This window comes from Podarcis bocagei (genome assembly GCF_964188305.1).
Source record: "Podarcis bocagei genome assembly, chromosome: 7".
In the NCBI taxonomy this organism is placed as follows: domain Eukaryota; kingdom Metazoa; phylum Chordata; class Lepidosauria; order Squamata; family Lacertidae; genus Podarcis; species Podarcis bocagei.
Genome location: NC_138132.1, coordinates 85,315,465 through 85,329,236, shown reverse-complemented (window position 1 = coordinate 85,329,236; position 13,772 = coordinate 85,315,465).

The following is a 13,772-nucleotide window of genomic DNA, read 5'->3' as shown; positions in this document are numbered from 1 at the left end:
GAACAACTTTTTTTGAAAAAATCCCTAAGCCGCGCGGTCACAATTTCTGCTAAAAATCTGACGTTCTCCAATTCACTCAAAAATGTTGGCAAACGGTTGCAACTGATCCCCTGAAATGTTTTTTGGTGGAAACACATGGGTTTTTATTATCGGAAACAGAATTAGCCCTCGAAGTCTGAACAACTTTTTTTAAAAAAAAAATCCCTAAGCCTCGCGGTCACAATTTCTGCCAAAAATCTGACGTTCTGCAATTCACTAAAAAATGGTGCCAAACCGTTGCAAACGATCCCCTGAAATGTTTTTCAGTGGAAACAGATGGGTTTTTATTATCGGAAACAGAATTAGCCCTCGACGTCTGAACAAGTTTTTTTGGAAAAACTCCCTGAGGCGCGCGGTCACAATTTCAGCAAAAATCTGACCTTCTGCAATTCACTCAAAAATGTTGGCAAACTGGTGCAAGTGATCCCCTGAAATGTTTTTTGGTGGAAACAGATGGGTTTTTATCATCGGAAACAGATTTAGCCCTCGACGTCTGAACAACTTTTTTTGAAAAAATCCCTAAGCCGCGCGGTCACAATTTCTGCTAAAAATCTGACGTTCTGCAATTCACTCAAAAACGTTGGCAAACTGTTGCAAGTGATCCCCTGAAATGTTTTTTGGTGGAAACAGATGGGTTTTTATCATCGGAAACAGAATTAGCCCTCGACGTCTGAACAACTTTTTTTGAAAAAATCCCTAAGGCGCGCGGTCACAATTTCAGCAAAAATCTGACGTTCTGCAATTCACTCAAAAATGGTGCCAAACTGTTGCAAGTGATCCCCTGAAATGTTTTTCGGTGGAAACAGATGGGTATTTATTATCGGAAACAGAATTAGCCCTCGACGTCTGAACAACTTTTTTTGAAAAAATCCCTAAGGCGCGCCTTCACAATTTCTGCTAAAAATCTGACGTTCTGCAATTCACTCAAAAATGTAGGCAAACTGTTGCTAGTGATCCCCTGAAATGTTTTTTGGTGGAAACAGATGGGTATTTATTATCGGAAACAGAATTAGCCCTCGACGTCTGAACAAAGTTTTTTGAAAAAATCCCTAAGTCGCGCGGTCACAATTTCTGCTAAAAATCTGACGTTCTGCAATTCACTCAAAAATGTTGGCAAACTGTTGCAAGTGATCCCCTGAAATGTTTTTTGGTGGAAACAGATGGGTATTTATTATCGGAAACAGAATTAGCCCTCGACGTCTGAACAACTTTTTTTAAAAAAATCCCTAAGCCGCGCGGTCACAATTTCTGCTAAAAATCTGACGTTCTGCATTTCACTCAAAAATGGTGCCAAACTCTTGTAAACGATCCCCTGAAATGTTTTTCGGTGGAAACAGATGGGTTTTTATCATCGGAAACAGAATTAGCCCTCGACGTCTGAACAACTTTTTTTTAAAAAATCCCTAAGGCGCGCGGTCAAAATTTCAGCAAAAATCTGACGTTCTGCAATTCACTCAAAAATGGTGCCAAACTGTTGCAAGTGATCCCCTGAAATGTTTTTCGGTGTAAACAGATGGGTATTTATTATCGGAAACAGAATTAGCCCTCGACGTCTGAACAACTTTTTTTGAAAAAATCCCTAAGGCGCGCCTTCACAATTTCTGCTAAAAATCTGACGTTCTGCAATTCACTCAAAAATGTTGGCAAACTGTTGCAAGTGATCCCCTGAAATCTTTTTCGGTGGAAACAGATGGGTTTATATCATCGGAAACAGAATTAGCCCCCGTCGACTGAACAACTTTTTTTAAAAAAATCCCTAAGCCGCGCGGTCACAATTTCAGCAAAAATCTGACGTTCTGCAATTCACTCAAAAATGGTGCCAAACTGTTGAAAACGATCCCCTCAAAGGTTTTTCGGTGGAAACACATGGGTTTTTATTATCGGAAACAGAATTAGCCCTCGAAGTCTAAACAACTTTTTTTTAAAAAAAATCCCTAAGCCGCGCGGTCACAATTTCAGCAAAAATCTGACGTTCTGCAATTCACTCAATAATGGTGCCAAACTGTTGCAAACGACCCCTGAAATGTTTTTCGGTGGAAACAGATGGGTTTTCATTATCGTAAACAGAATTAGCCCTCGACGTCACAACAACTTTTTTGGAAAAAATCCCTAAGGCGCGCGATCACAATTTCTGCTAAAAATCTGACCTTCTGCAATTCACTCAAAAATGTTGGCAAACTGTTGCAAGTGATCCCCTGAAATCTTTTTCGGTGGAAACAGATGGGTTTATATCATCGGAAACAGAATTAGCCCCCGTCGACTGAACAACTTTTTTTAAAAAAATCCCTAAGCCGTGCGGTCACAATTTCAGCAAAAATCTGACGTTCTGCAATTCACTCAAAAATGGTGCCAAACTGTTGAAAACGATCCCCTCAAAGGTTTTTCGGTGGAAACACATGGGTTTTTATTATCGGAAACAGAATTAGCCCTCGAAGTCTGAACAACTTTTTTTTAAAAAAAATCCCTAAGCCGCGCGGTCACAATTTCTGCTAAAAATCTGACGTTCTGCAATTCACTAAAAAATGGTGCCAAACTCTTGCAAACGATCCCCTGAAATGTTTTTCGGTGGAAACAGATGGGTTTTTATCATCGGAAACAGAATTAGCCCTCGACGTCTGAACAACTTTTTTGGAAAAAATCCCTGAGGCGCGCGGTCACAATTTCAGCAAAAATCTGACGTTCTGCAATTCACTCAATAATGGTGCCAAACTGTTGCAAACGATCCCCTGAAATGTTTTTCGGTGGAAACAGATGGGTATTTATTATCGGAAACAGAATTAGCCCTCGACGTCACAACAACTTTTTTGGAAAAAATCCCTAAGGCGCGCAGTCACAATTTCTGCTAAAAATCTGACCTTCTGCAATTCACTCAAAAATGTTGGCAAACGGTTGCAACTGATCCCCTGAAATGTTTTTCGGTGGAAACAGATGGGTATTTATTATCGGAAACAGAATTAGACCTCGACGTCTGAACAACTTTTTTTGAAAAAATCCCTACGGCGCGCGGTCACAATTTCAGCAAAAATCTGACGTTCTGCAATTCACTCAAAAATGTTGGCAAGCTGTTGCAAACGATCCCCTGAAATGTTTTTCGGTGTAAACAGATGGCTTTTTTATTATCGGAAACAGAATTAGCCCTCGACGTCTGAACAACTTTTTTTGAAAAAATCCCTAAGCCGCGCGGTCACCATTTCAGCAGAAATCTGATGTTCTGCAATTCACTCAAAAATGGTGCCAAACTGTTGCAAACGATCCGTTGAAAGGTTTTTTGGTGGAAACAGATGGGTTTTTGTCATCGGAAACAGATTTAGCCCTCGACGTCTGAACAACTTTTTTTGAAAAAATCCCTAAGCCGCGCGGTCACAATTTCTGCTAAAAATCTGACGTTCTCCAATTCACTCAAAAATGTTGGCAAACGGTTGCAACTGATCCCCTGAAATGTTTTTTGGTGGAAACACATGGGTTTTTATTATCGGAAACAGAATTAGCCCTCGAAGTCTGAACAACTTTTTTAAAAAAAAAATCCCTAAGCCTCGCGGTCACAATTTCTGCCAAAAATCTGACGTTCTGCAATTCACTAAAAAATGGTGCCAAACTGTTGCAAACGATCCCCTGAAATGTTTTTCAGTGGAAACAGATGGGTTTTTATTATCGGAAACAGAATTAGCCCTCGACGTCTGAACAAGTTTTTTTGGAAAAACTCCCTGAGGCGCGCGGTCACCATTTCAGCAAAAATCTGACGTTCTGCAATTCACTCAAAAATGTTGGCAAACTGTTGCAAGTGATCCCCTGAAATGTTTTTTGGTGGAAACAGATGGGTTTTTATCATCGGAAACAGAATTAGCCCTCGACGTCTGAACAACTTTTTTTGAAAAAATCCCTAAGGCGCGCGGTCACAATTTCAGCAAAAATCTGACGTTCTGCAATTCACTAAAAAATGGTGCCAAACTGTTGCAAGTGATCCCCTGAAATGTTTTTCGGTGGAAACAGATGGGTATTTATTATCGGAAACAGAATTAGCCCTTGACGTCTGAACAACTTTTTTTGAAAAAATCCCTAAGGCGCGCCTTCACAATTTCTGCTAAAAATCTGACGTTCTGCAATTCACTCAAAAATGTAGGCAAACGGTTGCAACTGATCCCCTGAAATGTTTTTTGGTTGAAACAGATGGGTTTTTATCATCGGAAACAGAATTAGCCCTCGACGTCTGAACAACTTTTTTTAAAAAAATCCCTAAGCCGCGCGGTCACAATTTCAGCAAAAATCTGACGTTCTGCAATTTACTCAAAAATGTTGGCAAGCTGTTGCAAACGATCCCCTGAAATGTTTTTCGGTGTAAACAGATGGCTTTTTTATTATCGGAAACAGAATTAGCCCTCGACGTCTGAACAACTTTTTTTGAAAAAATCCCTAAGCCGCGCGGTCACAATTTCAGCAGAAATCTGATGTTCTGCAATTCACTCAAAAATGGTGCCAAACTGTTGCAAACGATCCGCTGAAAGGTTTTTTGGTGGAAACAGATGGGTTTTTATCATCGGAAACAGAATTAGCCCTCGACGTCTGAACAACTTTTTTTGAAAAAATCCCTAAGGCGCGCCTTCACAATTTCTGCTAAAAATCTGACGTTCTGCAATTCACTCAAAAATGTAGGCAAACGGTTGCAACTGATCCCCTGAAATGTTTTTTGGTTGAAACAGATGGGTTTTTATCATCGGAAACAGATTTAGCCCTCGACGTCTGAACAACTTTTTTTAAAAAAATCCCTAAGCCGCGCGGTCACAATTTCAGCAAAAATCTGACCTTCTGCAATTCACTCAAAAATGTTGGCAAACTGGTGCAAGTGATCCCCTGAAATCTTTTTCGGTGGAAACAGATGGGTTTATATCATCGGAAACAGAATTAGCCCCCGTCGACTGAACAACTTTTTTTGAAAAAATCCCTAAGCCGCGCGGTCACAATTTCAGCAAAAATCTGACGTTCTGCAATTCACTCAAAAATGGTGCCAAACTGTTGGAAACGATCCCCTGAAATGTTTTTCGGTGTAAACAGATGGCTTTTTATTATCGGAAACAGAATTAGCCCTCGACGTCTGAACAACTTTTTTTTAAAAAAATCCCTAAGGCGCGCGGTCACAATTTCTGCTAAAAATCTGACGTTCTGCAATTCACTCAAAAATGGTGCCAAACTCTTGCAAACGATCCCCTGAAATGTTTTTTGGTGGAAACACATGGGTTTTTATTATCGGAAACAGAATTAGCCCTCGAAGTCTGAACAACTTTTTTTAAAAAAAAATCCCTAAGCCTCGCGGTCACAATTTCTGCCAAAAATCTGACGTTCTGCAATTCACTAAAAAATGGTGCCAAACTGTTGCAAACGATCCCCTGAAATGTTTTTCAGTGGAAACAGATGGGTTTTTATTATCGGAAACAGAATTAGCCCTCGACGTCTGAACAAGTTTTTTTGGAAAAACTCCCTGAGGCGCGCGGTCACAATTTCAGCAAAAATCTGACCTTCTGCAATTTACTCAAAAATGTTGGCAAACTGGTGCAAGGGATCCCCTGAAATGTTTTTTGGTGGAAACAGATGGGTTTTTATCATCGGAAACAGAATGAGCCCTCGACGTCTGAACAACTTTTTTTGAAAAAATCCCTAAGCCGCTCGGTCACAATTTCTGCTAAAAATCTGACGTTCTGCAATTCACTCAAAAATGGTGCCAAACTGTTGCAAGTGATCCCCTGAAATGTTTTTCGGTGGAAACAGATGAGTATTTATTATCGGAAACAGAATTAGCCCTCGACATCTGAACAACTTTTTTTGAAAAAATCCCTAAGGCGCGCCTTCACAATTTCTGCTAAAAATCTGACGTTCTGCAATTCACTCAAAAATGTAGGCAAACGGTTGCAACTGATCCCCTGAAATGTTTTTTGGTTGAAACAGATGGGTTTTTATCATCGGAAACAGAATTAGCCCTCGATGTCTGAACAACTTTTTTTAAAAAAATCCCTAAGCCGCGCGGTCACAATTTCAGCAAAAATCTGACGTTCTGCAATTCACTCAAAAATGTTGGCAAGCTGTTGCAAACGATCCCCTGAAATGTTTTTCGGTGTAAACAGATGGCTTTTTTATTATCGGAAACAGAATTAGCCCTCGACGTCTGAACAACTTTTTTTGAAAAAATCCCTAAGCCGCGCGGTCACAATTTCAGCAGAAATCTGATGTTCTGCAATTCACTCAAAAATGGTGCCAAACTGTTGCAAACGATCCGCTGAAAGGTTTTTTGGTGGAAACAGATGGGTTTTTATCATCGGAAACAGATTTAGCCCTCGACGTCTGAACAACTTTTTTTGAAAAAATCCCTAAGCCTCGCGGTCACAATTTCTGCCAAAAATCTGACGTTCTGCAATTCACTCAAAAATGTTGGCAAACGGTTGCAACTGATCTCCTGAAATGTTTTTTGGTGGAAACACATGGGTTTTTATTATCGGAAACAGAATTAGCCCTCGAAGTCTGAACAACTTTTTTTAAAAAAAAATCCCTAAGCCTCGCGGTCACAATTTCTGCCAAAAATCTGACGTTCTGCAGTACACTAAAAAATGGTGCCAAACTGTTGCAAACGATCCCCTGAAATGTTTTTCAGTGGAAACAGATGGGTTTTTATTATCGGAAACAGAATTAGCCCTCGACGTCTGAACAAGTTTTTTTGGAAAAACTCCCTGAGGCGCGCGGTCACAATTTCAGCAAAAATCTGACCTTCTGCAATTCACTCAAAAATGTTGGCAAACTGGTGCAAGTGATCCCCTGAAATGTTTTTCGGTGGAAACAGATGGGTTTATATCATCGGAAACAGAATTAGCCCCCGTCGACTGAACAACTTTTTTTGAAAAAATCCCTAAGCCGCGCGGTCACAATTTCAGCAAAAATCTGACGTTCTGCAATTCACTCAAAAATGGTGCCAAACTGTTGGAAACGATCCCCTGAAATGTTTTTCGGTGTAAACAGATGGCTTTTTATTATCGGAAACAGAATTAGCCCTCGACGTCTGAACAACTTTTTTTAAAAAAAATCCCTAAGGCGCGCGGTCACAATTTCTGCTAAAAATCTGACGTTCTGCAATTCACTCAAAAATGGTGCCAAACTCTTGCAAACGATCCCCTGAAATGTTTTTCGGTGTAAACAGATGGCTTTTTATTATCGGAAACAGAATTAGCCCTCGACGTCTGAACAACTTTTTAAAAAAAAAATCCCTAAGGCGCGCGGTCACAATTTCTGCTAAAAATCTGACGTTCTGCAATTCACTCAAAAATGGTGCCAAACTCTTGCAAACGATCCCCTGAAATGTTTTTCGGTGGAAACAGATGGGTTTTTATCATCGGAAACAGAATTAGCCCTCGAAGTCTGAACAACTTTTTTGGAAAAAATCCCTAAGGCGCGCAGTCACAATTTCTGCTAAAAATCTGACCTTCTGCAATTCACTCAAAAATGTTGGCAAACGGTTGCAACTGATCCCCTGAAATGTTTTTTGGTGGAAACAGATGGGTATTTATTATCGGAAACAGAATTAGCCCTCGACGTCTGAACAACTTTTTTTGAAAAAATCCCTAAGGCGCGCCTTCACAATTTCTGCTAAAAATCTGACGTTCTGCAATTCACTCAAAAATGTAGGCAAACGGTTGCAACTGATCCCCTGAAATGTTTTTTGGTTGAAACAGATGGGTTTTTATCATCGGAAACAGAATTAGCCCTCGACGTCTGAACAACTTTTTTTAAAAAAATCCCTAAGCCGCGCGGTCACAATTTCAGCAAAAATCTGACGTTCTGCAATTTACTCAAAAATGTTCGCAAGCTGTTGCAAACGATCCCCTGAAATGTTTTTCGGTGTAAACAGATGGCTTTTTTATTATCGGAAACAGAATGAGCCCTCGACGTCTGAACAACTTTTTTTGAAAAAATCCCTAAGCCGCGCGGTCACAATTTCAGCAGAAATCTGATGTTCTGCAATTCACTCAAAAATGGTGCCAAACTGTTGCAAACGATCCGCTGAAAGGTTTTTTGGTGGAAACAGATGGGTTTTTATCATCGGAAACAGAATTAGCCCTCGACGTCTGAACAACTTTTTTTGAAAAAATCCCTAAGGCGCGCGGTCACAATCTCAGCAAAAATCTGACGTTCTGCAATTCACTCAAAAATGGTGCCAAACTGTTGCAAGTGATCCCCTGAAATGTTTTTCGGTGGAAACAGATGGGTATTTATTATCGGAAACAGAATTAGCCCTTGACGTCTGAACAACTTTTTTTGAAAAAATCCCTAAGGCGCGCCTTCACAATTTCTGCTAAAAATCTGACGTTCTGCAATTCACTCAAAAATGTAGGCAAACGGTTGCAACTGATCCCCTGAAATGTTTTTTGGTTGAAACAGATGGGTTTTTATCATCGGAAACAGAATTAGCCCTCGACGTCTGAACAACTTTTTTTTAAAAAATCCCTAAGCCGCGCGGTCACAATTTCAGCAAAAATCTGACCTTCTGCAATTCACTCAAAAATGTTGGCAAACTGGTGCAAGTGATCCCCTGAAATCTTTTTCGGTGGAAACAGATGGGTTTATATTATCGGAAACAGAATTAGCCCCCGTCGACTGAACAACTTTTTTTGAAAAAATCCCTAAGCCGCGCGGTCACAATTTCAGCAAAAATCTGACGTTCTGCAATTCACTCAAAAATGGTGCCAAACTGTTGGAAACGATCCCCTGAAATGTTTTTCGGTGTAAACAGATGGCTTTTTATTATCGGAAACAGAATTAGCCCTCGACGTCTGAACAACTTTTTTTTAAAAAAATCCCTAAGGCGCGCGGTCACAATTTCTGCTAAAAATCTGACGTTCTGCAATTCACTCAAAAATGGTGCCAAACTCTTGCAAACGATCCCCTGAAATGTTTTTCGGTGGAAACAGATGGGTTTTTATCATCGGAAACAGAATTAGGCCTCGACGTCTGAACAACTTTCTTTGAAAAAATCCCTAAGGCGCGCGGTCACAATTTCTGCTAAAAATCTGACGTTCTCCAATTCACTCAAAAATGTTGGCAAACGGTTGCAACTGATCCCCTGAAATGTTTTTTGGTGGAAACACATGGGTTTTTATTATCGGAAACAGAATTAGCCCTCGAAGTCTGAACAACTTTTTTTTAAAAAAAATCCCTAAGCCTCGCGGTCACAATTTCTGCCAAAAATCTGACGTTCTGCAATTCAATAAAAAATGGTGCCAAACTGTTGCAAACGATCCCCTGAAATGTTTTTCAGTGGAAACAGATGGGTTTTTATTATCGGAAACAGAATTAGGCCTCGACGTCTGAACAACTTTCTTTGAAAAAATCCCTAAGGCGCGCGGTCACAATTTCAGCAAAAATCTGACCTTCTGCAATTTACTCAAAAATGTTGGCAAACTGGTGCAAGTGATCCCCTGAAATGTTTTTTGGTGGAAACAGATGGGTTTTTATCATCGGAAACAGAATGAGCCCTCGACGTCTGAACAACTTTTTTTGAAAAAATCCCTAAGCCGCGCGGTCACAATTTCTGCTAAAAATCTGACGTTCTGCAATTCACTCAAAAATGTTGGCAAACTGTTGCAAGTGATCCCCTGAAATGTTTTTTGGTGGAAACAGATGGGTTTTTATCATCGGAAACAGAATTAGCCCTCGACGTCTGAACAACTTTTTTTGAAAAAATCCCTAAGAGGCGCGGTCACAATTTCAGCAAAAATCTGACGTTCTGCAATTCACTCAAAAATGGTGCCAAACTGTTGCAAGTGATCCCCTGAAATGTTTTTTGGTTGAAACAGATGGGTTTTTATCATCGGAAACAGAATTAGCCCTCGACGTCTGAACAACTTTTTTTAAAAAAATCCCTAAGCCGCGCGGTCACAATTTCAGCAAAAATCTGACGTTCTGCAATTCACTCAAAAATGTTGGCAAGCTGTTGCAAACGATCCCCTGAAATGTTTTTCGGTGTAAACAGATGGCTTTTTTATTATCGGAAACAGAATTAGCCCTCGACGTCTGAACAACTTTTTTTGAAAAAATCCCTAAGCCGCGCGGTCACAATTTCAGCAGAAATCTGATGTTCAGCAATTCACTCAAAAATGGTGCCAAACTGTTGCAAACGATCCGCTGAAAGGTTTTTTGGTGGAAACAGATGGGTTTTTATCATCGGAAACAGATTTAGCCCTCGACGTCTGAACAACTTTTTTTGAAAAAATCCCTAAGCCGCGCGGTCACAATTTCTGCTAAAAATCTGACGTTCTCCAATTCACTCAAAAATGTTGGCAAACGGTTGCAACTGATCTCCTGAAATGTTTTTTGGTGGAAACACATGGGTTTTTATTATCGGAAACAGAATTAGCCCTCGAAGTCTGAACAACTTTTTTTGAAAAAATCCCTAAGCCGCGCGGTCACAATTTCAGCAAAAATCTGACGTTCTGCAATTCACTCAAAAATGGTGCCAAACTGTTGGAAACGATCCCCTGAAATGTTTTTCGGTGTAAACAGATGGCTTTTTATTATCGGAAACAAAATTAGCCCTCGACGTCTGAACAACTTTTTTTAAAAAAAATCCCTAAGGCGCGCGGTCACAATTTCTGCTAAAAATCTGACGTTCTGCAATTCACTCAAAAATGGTGCCAAACTCTTGCAAACGATCCCCTGAAATGTTTTTCGGTGTAAACAGATGGCTTTTTATTATCGGAAACAGAATTAGCCCTCGACGTCTGAACAACTTTTTTTAAAAAAAATCCCTAAGGCGCGCGGTCACAATTTCTGCTAAAAATCTGACGTTCTGCAATTCACTCAAAAATGGTGCCAAACTCTTGCAAACGATCCCCTGAAATGTTTTTCGGTGGAAACAGATGGGTTTTTATCATCGAAAACAGAATTAGCCCTCGAAGTCTGAACAACTTTTTTGGAAAAAATCCCTAAGGCGCGCAGTCACAATTTCTGCTAAAAATCTGACCTTCTGCAATTCACTCAAAAATGTTGGCAAACGGTTGCAACTGATCCCCTGAAATGTTTTTTGGTGGAAACAGATGGGTATTTATTATCGGAAACAGAATTAGCCCTCGACGTCTGAACAACTTTTTTTGAAAAAATCCCTACGGCGCGCGGTCACAATTTCAGCAAAAATCTGACGTTCTGCAATTCACTCAAAAATGTTGGCAAGCTGTTGCAAACGATCCCCTGAAATGTTTTTCGGTGTAAACAGATGGCTTTTTTATTATCGGAAACAGAATTAGCCCTCGACGTCTGAACAACTTTTTTTGAAAAAATCCCTAAGCCGCGCGGTCACCATTTCAGCAGAAATCTGATGTTCTTCAATTCACTCAAAAATGGTGCCAAACTGTTGCAAACGATCCGCTGAAAGGTTTTTTGGTGGAAACAGATGGGTTTTTGTCATCGGAAATAGATTTAGCCCTCGACGTCTGAACAACTTTTTTTGAAAAAAATCCCTAAGGCGCGCGGTCACAGTTTCTGCTAAAAATCTGACGTTCTCCAATTCACTCAAAAATGTTGGCAAACGGTTGCAACTGATCCCCTGAAATGTTTTTTGGTGGAAACACATGGGTTTTTATTATCGGAAACAGAATTAGCCCTCGAAGTCTGAACAACTTTTTTAAAAAAAAAAATCCCTAAGCCTCGCGGTCACAATTTCTGCCAAAAATCTGACGTTCTGCAATTCACTAAAAAATGGTGTCAAACTGTTGCAAACGATCCCCTGAAATGTTTTTCAGTGGAAACAGATGGGTTTTTATTATCGGAAACAGAATTAGCCCTCGACGTCTGAACAAGTTTTTTTGGAAAAACTCCCTGAGGCGCGCGGTCACAATTTCAGCAAAAATCTGACCTTCTGCAATTCACTCAAAAATGTTGGCAAACTGGTGCAAGTGATCCCCTGAAATGTTTTTTGGTGGAAACAGATGGGTTTTTATCATAGGAAACAGATTTAGCCCTCGACGTCTGAACAACTTTTTTTGAAAAAATCCCTAAGCCGCGCGGTCACAATTTCTGCTAAAAATCTGACGTTCTGCAATTCACTCAAAAATGTTGGCAAACTGTTGCAAGTGATCCCCTGAAATGTTTTTTGGTGGAAACAGATGGGTTATTATCATCGGAAACAGAATTAGCCCTCGACGTCTGAACAACTTTTTTTGAAAAAATCCCTAAGGCGCGCGGTCACAATTTCAGCAAAAATCTGACGTTCTGCAATTCACTCAAAAATGGTGCCAAACTGTTGCAAGTGATCCCCTGAAATGTTTTTCGGTGGAAACAGATGGGTATTTATTATCGGAAACAGAATTAGCCCTCGACGTCTGAACAACTTTTTTTGAAAAAATCCCTAAGGCGCGCCTTCACAATTTCTGCTAAAAATCTGACGTTCTGCAATTCACTCAAAAATGTAGGCAAACGGTTGCAACTGATCCCCTGAAATGTTTTTTGGTTGAAACAGATGGGTTTTTATCATCGGAAACAGAATTAGCCCTCGACGTCTGAACAACTTTTTTTAAAAAAATCCCTAAGCCGCGCGGTCACAATTTCAGCAAAAATCTGACGTTCTGCAATTCACTCAAAAATGTTGGCAAGCTGTTGCAAACGATCCCCTGAAATGTTTTTCGGTGTAAACAGATGGCTTTTTTATTATCGGAAACAGAATTAGCCCTCGACGTCTGAACAACTTTTTTTGAAAAAATCCCTAAGCCGCGCGGTCACAATTTCAGCAGAAATCTGATGTTCAGCAATTCACTCAAAAATGGTGCCAAACTGTTGCAAACGATCCGCTGAAAGGTTTTTTGGTGGAAACAGATGGGTTTTTATCATCGGAAACAGATTTAGCCCTCGACGTCTGAACAACTTTTTTTGAAAAAATCCCTAAGCCGCGCGGTCACAATTTCTGCTAAAAATCTGACGTTCTCCAATTCACTCAAAAATGTTGGCAAACGGTTGCAACTGATCTCCTGAAATGTTTTTTGGTGGAAACACATGGGTTTTTATTATCGGAAACAGAATTAGCCCTCGAAGTCTGAACAACTTTTTTTGAAAAAATCCCTAAGCCGCGCGGTCACAATTTCAGCAAAAATCTGACGTTCTGCAATTCACTCAAAAATGGTGCCAAACTGTTGGAAACGATCCCCTGAAATGTTTTTCGGTGTAAACAGATGGCTTTTTATTATCGGAAACAAAATTAGCCCTCGACGTCTGAACAACTTTTTTTAAAAAAAATCCCTAAGGCGCGCGGTCACAATTTCTGCTAAAAATCTGACGTTCTGCAATTCACTCAAAAATGGTGCCAAACTCTTGCAAACGATCCCCTGAAATGTTTTTCGGTGTAAACAGATGGCTTTTTATTATCGGAAACAGAATTAGCCCTCGACGTCTGAACAACTTTTTTTAAAAAAATCCCTAAGGCGCGCGGTCACAATTTCTGCTAAAAATCTGACGTTCTGCAATTCACTCAAAAATGGTGCCAAACTCTTGCAAACGATCCCCTGAAATGTTTTTCGGTGGAAACAGATGGGTTTTTATCATCGAAAACAGAATTAGCCCTCGAAGTCTGAACAACTTTTTTGGAAAAAATCCCTAAGGCGCGCAGTCACAATTTCTGCTAAAAATCTGACCTTCTGCAATTCACTCAAAAATGTTGGCAAACGGTTGCAACTGATCCCCTGAAATGTTTTTTGGTGGAAACAGATGGGTAT